This window comes from Dendrobates tinctorius, unplaced genomic scaffold (assembly GCF_039654945.1).
Source record: "Dendrobates tinctorius isolate UK_male_01 unplaced genomic scaffold, ASM3965494v1 ptg000151l, whole genome shotgun sequence".
Lineage (NCBI taxonomy): Eukaryota > Metazoa > Chordata > Amphibia > Anura > Dendrobatidae > Dendrobates > Dendrobates tinctorius.
The window spans coordinates 19367713-19374554 of NW_027361818.1; positions in this window are offsets into that span (position 1 = coordinate 19367713).

A 6842-nucleotide genomic window follows, 5' to 3' on the forward strand; every position below is an offset into this window, starting at 1 on the left:
TACACACAGACATACACACACACACAGACAGACATACACACAGACAGACATACTACATACACACACAGACATACACACACACAGACAGACATACACACATACATATACATACACACACAGACATACATACACACAGACACCAGCTCTCTCCTCTCACCTGTCCGCAGCATCGCCCGCGCTTCCTCGCTCACACAGCAGCGGCCGCTGAATGATGATGTCATTCAGCGGCGCTCCTCTGTGTCAAACAGGAAGCGCGGCCTCCGGGCAGGAAGCAGGACGGGTCCTTGCAGCTCCGCTCCTGCTATTCCCTCTTGCAGGCAGCGAAGCTGCTGTGATCGCTCCCTGCCCGCCGCTGCACTGCATTGTGCCTCCGCGCTTCTCCCACAGGGTGGAATTGCTGCTGCTGCCGCGCCGCCCCCACATATGTGCTGCCTGGGGCGGACCCCCCCTACGCTACGCCACTGGTTACCTCCCATCCACCAGCCAATTGCGGCCCAACGTGCCCAGGGAGTGAGAAACGGACGGTCTATCCTGAAAGAGGCTACCCTAAATCCATTACCTCACCATGACTGGGCAGAAACCCAGGATAGCGACCCTGCAGTCCGCCTGGTGAAGGAGCTACTGTTACAAGCTGACTCACGCCCGGATTCAGATGCTCCTGAAGAAACTCAGCAGTTGTGGAAGGAAAGAGGCTGACTGTTCACCTATGAAGGAAAGCTGTGTCGGAGGAGTATCAATGCCCGCACTCATGAGTTGGTCTGGCAGGTGGTAGTCCCAAGGAGAGAGGCATCAGTGGTCCTGGAAGCATACCACAATCGAGCTGGACACTTCGGATGGAAGAAGTTGGAAGCCTTGCTCCGGGAGAGATTTTACTGGGCTGGTATGAGGAAAGCCATTGAAAATTGGTGCCGGGAGTGTGGACAATGCAACCTGCGCAGAAAGGACTGTAACAGCCAGTGAGCTCCTTTGCAGCCAATAATAACCAAACAACCACTTGAGTTGGTAGCCCTGTACCATGTGAAGCTGGTTCCAAGCCGTTCAGGCTACATTTATGCTCTTACCATCAATGACCACTACTCAAGATTCTTGGTAGCTGTGCCTGTCAAGGATCAAACAGCCAGGACAGCAGCCAGAGCATTCCAACAGCACTTTGTAGACAACACGGATACCCCGAGCGAGTGCTTACAGATCAAGGTCCAGCCTTTGAGGCGGAAGTGTTCCAGGAATTCTGTAACTTGTACGGTTGTAAGAAGATCAGGACAACACCGTACCATCCACAGACCAATGGCATGCATGAAAAGATGAACCAGGCGGTGATCGACCTACTGAAGACCTTGCCCTTGGAAGAGAGGAATCTGTGGCCAGAAAAGTTGCCAGATCTGGTAGACCTCTACAACCACATTCGTGTGAATTCTACCAACTCCACTCCAGCCTACCTAATGAGAGCGAGGCCTGGTAAGTTGCCTATTGATTTGGATATGGGAGTCCTGACACCTGAAGTGACATCACCAGATGCTGACTGGGATACAGAGAGGCAGCAACAGTACAGAAGAGTACAAGACTGTGTGGAAAAGAGTCTAGCTCAGGCAAGACAAAAACAAGAGAGAAACTACAATCAGCATGCTCCTGCAGTTCCATTGTCACCGGGAGAACAAGTCCTGAAGAGGAAAAGAAGGATGCATAAATTGGATGACCAATGGGAAGCTGAACCCTACACCATTCTACCCTCAAACTTTGACAATACCAAGGTGTGCCTTATTAGTAAAGATGGAGGAGAAACCTCAGCAGCAATATCAAGGGATCATTTGAAATTATGCCCTGACCAGTTAAAGGAAACAATGGAAGAACAAAGTAACATCCAACCCACTGAAGAAGAAAAGGTCAGCACTATACTGGGAGAATTCCCTGCAAACTGGACTAAAGTGAATGATGCCATAGTGGTGCCAGTGTTGACATTTCCCCAACTGGTAGTACAAGAAACAGTGACTCAAGAAAATCCTGAAAATCAGGAAAATCAGGCAGCAGATGCCACACCAGCAGTGGAGCCAGAGAACCCTCGCCCTGCCAGTGATGAATCTGTCATGCCCACAGTGAGTAGAAGTGGTCCTAGGAAATCTAGTATCCCTGTGCTACGCAGAACCACCAGTAGTGTATCCAGTACATCACACACTACACCAGTAGTTAGCATCAGGCAACCAGTAAGATCCTCAACCACGCCAGTGTTACGTACATCTACGCATACTACTCAAGGTATACGACCCATTAGATTCCGCATATGAATAAGTTAAAGCAATGTAAGTGTTAACATGTATATATGTAACTGTTCAAATTTTGTGCCTACAGATATTCTGTAAGAAATTTCCTTTTTGTGTTTTCCCATTTGTGTTATGGACATTTTGGCCACTGGACTAGGTGTGGTCCCTACTTTTGTATATAGTTCACCATTTTCCCAGGAATGGACCATGGACGTTGATGCATGGACTTATCATCACAGGACTATTTTTGAAGCTTTTGGTTTTTGTATTTTTTCATTTTTCTAAATCTTGTACAATTATATTTGTTATTTGTTTATATGTTGTGTATGTTTTTCATCAGCCCAGGAGTGCTGAATTGCACTAGAGGGGAATGTGTTGCCCCCAGGAGTATGGTCGCCACACTGGCATTGCCTTCCTTCAGGGAGGGTGATGTCAGGCTTGGAAGCGATGAAGGGTCTCTCTAGCAGTTAACCATGTCATGCAACACAGATCCCACTCCAGGCCAGCAGAGGGAGCTCTGAACCAGAATAGGGGGAGGAGTGCTTTCTGAGGGCCAGGAAGGGAAATTAGTTAGTTAGTGTGAGGAGGGCAAAGAGGGTAGACGTGCGGAGAGAAGCTGGAGGTTGAGCTGAGGATAGAGAGCTCCCTTCCAGTGATACCACATGATCTGGAGGCTGGTCACCACGGTTGTATGGATACTGAAGGTCCTGCAACAGAAACCAGAGGATAGGAAGCTGTAAATGCTCTATTCCCAACTAAGACTCAGAGGCACAACAGCGAAGGGTGAGCCAAGAGAGATAGAAGGCTACAGCTGTCTGCCATACGAGGTAGATCCAAAAGGGAAGAAGGAGGAACGTCAGTGTAACACTGTACTGCATGTACCTCCAGTAAGCGCTAGAGATGAGACTACACAACCCATCTGACAGAGAGATTCCTAAGTTGCTTCCAGGCTAATCATCTCCTGTGCCATCTGTAATCTGGACCCTGGACTGCACTTACAAGTAAAGGTAAAGAAACTACATTCCGCTGTGTCCTTGCCTTCTTCCTACAACTTCTTCAGCACTGCTACATCTCTGTGCCAGACACTGCACCCTCTTCCCCAACACCTATCTACACTGCCCTGGGACTAACAGCCCTGCCTGTGGAGGGCTACACCATCACTGCTGCACCACACCATCTGTCCCAGAGGATCTGTCTGCAGCGTCGGCTTAACACCTTCATTGACGAACACCACAGGTGGCGTCACGAATCACTCATAAACTTTATTCCACCACTCAAAGCCCCTTTTACATGGGCGCCCAGGGCCACGGACCGGGTCACCGCTGCTGTGACATTCCCCTCTGAAGGACCGGCCCGGTACCGAGTACCCCAAAGCCCTGGGAGGGCGACCCATTAGCATTAGTGATGGACGAGTATACTCATTGCTCTGGTCTCCCCAAGCATGATCAGGTGATCGAGTATTTTGGCGTGCTCGGAGCTATAGTTTTCATATCCTCAGCTGCATGATTTGCGACTGCAAGACAGCTTGAATACATGTGTGGAAAGCCTGTTTGTTAGGGAATACCCACATGTATTCAACCTGTCTACAAGTTGCAAATCATGCAGCTGACAATATGAAAACTAAATCTCAAAGAATGCCAAAATACTCGGAGGACACCCGAGCAACGAGTATACTCACTCATCACTAATGCTAATTAGTGATGAGTGAATATACTCGATACTCGGGTTTTTCCTAGCATGCTCGGGTGTCCTCTGAGTACTTTGGCGTGCTCGGAGATTTAGTTTTCGTTGCCTTATCTGCATGATTTGTGACTGCTAGACAGGCTAAATACGTGTGGAATGCCTGTTTGTTAGCGAATTCCCACATGTATTCCGCCTGTCAACAAGTCACAAATCAAGCAGCTGAGAAGACGAAAACTAAATCTCCAAGCACGCCAAAATACTAGGAGGTCACTCGAGGATGCTCGAGGAGACCCAAACAACAATGCTACTCGCCCATCACTAATTAGCATGTAATGTTGGCATGGTAGAGTAATACGTGCCGAGAACAATTTTGCCCCAAAGCATTCACTACGATGCTCAACTGAGGAATGTCCTACTTGGAGTAGAAGTTCAGCACTAATGTTGAGCGAATTTGTTTGGAAAACCATCACCAAACATAAATTCTGCACGAACATGGCACATTTGGATTCGTGATCGGAAACCCGAGCAAAATTTTATAAAAACGGTAAAAATCGGTAACTTTCGGTAAAAGTGTGGGAAAATATTTGCTTTGCCGCAAAAACATTTTCAGCACTTTAGCAACGACAATTGTGGTGTATCATGAGCATTTGGCACAAGTTTGATGATGGGATGGGGTTTTCAGAGCCCAGAGGCGTGGCGTTCTTGTAGGCACAGCACAGCAGTCATTTCTTTTCCCTAAACTTATGTGTAATACACCAAAATCCCCTTGTCAAGACAATTATGCAAGATTTAGGGATAAAAAGAGTTTTTGCACCCCAAATAAATTTTATTACCATAAAATTGATAAACATTGCATTACTGCTAATGCAGGCATAAAAGGGCATAAATACCAGCAATTGCACCTTACACATGAAAACAGTCTGTAATAAATCAGCTGAAGCACAGAAAATTAGTAACAAATAAACCCCGTTTGAATTTATAACCTACTATAGGCCATTTTTCCTCAAGTGGGGAAACATAGGGTAAAGTGTCCAGTGCTAGAAAAAGTGCACTAGTGCTATACTCCATATAAAATTAGCCTATTAGCATAAGTACAGAGTGCACACAATAGTAGGGATTAGCCTATTATCATAAGCATTAAGTGCACAAAAAGGTATAAACAATATAAGGTGCTGTAATGACACTTAAGGGGGCTTTACACATAGCAATATCGCGAGCAATATCGCTAAAGCTTCACCGATTTGCTACCGATATCGCTATGTGTGATACTTACCTCCGACCGGCTCCCCCGCTGTCTGTCGCTGATCGCGCGAGATCGTGCAGGTCCTTTTCTCGTCGGGCACTTCCTGCTGGGCTTCCTGCTGATGCCGACGAGCGACGCGTGGACGGGGGCGGGAGGATGTCAGGATCGCCGCGTCTGAAAGGTAAGTAACGACCGCTGCTGCGTCACTATGTCACTGTGAGATCTGTCTGTGTGGCAGCTCACTAGCGACCATTTAGCGATGCACCAGTGATCCTGACCGGGTCGTATCATGGTCGGGATCGCTGGTGCATCGCTAAATGTAAAGGGGCCTTTACATGGAGTATGAAAGAGTGCTGCCCCAGCCTGCCGCCCCTACGCGCGTTACGCCGCAGCTTCTTCAGGAGACGTTGCTCAATCAAGCTCCGGATTAAGGATATATGGAGCAGATATCCAATGAACAGCGCTGCACATCAGGTGCAATACAATTTCTAACGCATGCGCAGTAAATATATTTTAAACATTACAAATGTGAATATGAATGAATATAAAGTGAAAAAGTAAATAATACATAATAATAAATACGAATATATTGCATATTAATAAATCATAACAGTGAGTATTGGAAACAATACTTATCAAGTTGTGCTTATATTTATGTGTGCACATTGCCGCTAGCCAATCAGGAAATACCCACTGTGTCCTGACACAACGACTTGTCATTGGCTGCTGAAATCACATGACCCTCTCCATATAAATAGCAGACATCTTGTTTTAGCTCTATTTTGACACTGTAACAGCACAGAGAGGCTGCTCCTGACGCTGACACTGTTAGCAGCATGATTTTGCCAAGATAGATAGGTGGTTGTATATCAGTCAGATATTGTAGCTAGATAGTGTCCAATTTGGCTGTAAAATTTACCTTCCAGAATTTTTTTTTTGGGGGGACAGTATACTGAGGTCCACAGACAAAGCCAGCAGGGTACATGTCTAACAAGTGTGTTGTGCGCAGCTTCTATTCTGCTCCATGCACAGGTACAGCATTCTAAACAATATTTTTTCAATAGCTAAATGTGAAACAGCCTGCTGTATCCCACCTTGTCATTTAGGCTAGTTTCACACTAGCGTTTATTCCACGCAGCGCACGGTGCCACTAAGCCCCGCCCCCTGCCAACTCCCTGCCCGCCCCATCCAGTCATCGCCATCTACTATCGCACATGGACGCTTGCGATCTGCGCACCCTATCTTTAGCATAGGGTGCGCAGATCGCGCGCTGGCCGTGCGCTAGTAGGATTTTGGCACGCGCTGCGCACTTTTGAAGGTGTGCCGAAATGCAACATGTTGCGTTCGGCGCACACGGGCGCACCTTCAAAAGTGCGCAGCGCACGCCAAAATCCTACTAGCTCACGGCCAGTGCATGATCTGCGCACCCTATGCTAAAGATAGGGTGCACAGATCGCAAGCGTCCATATGCGATAGTAGGCGGCGATGACTGGATGGGGCGGGCAGGGAGCCGGCAGGGGGCGGAGCTTAGCGGTGCTGTGCGCTGTGTAGAGTAAACGCTAGTGTGAAACTAGCCTTAGTGCTGTGGTGATATGAAACTGTCTACAGACCTAAGGCACATTAAAAAAGTATACATTTTTCTGTTGCTAAATGTGAAACAG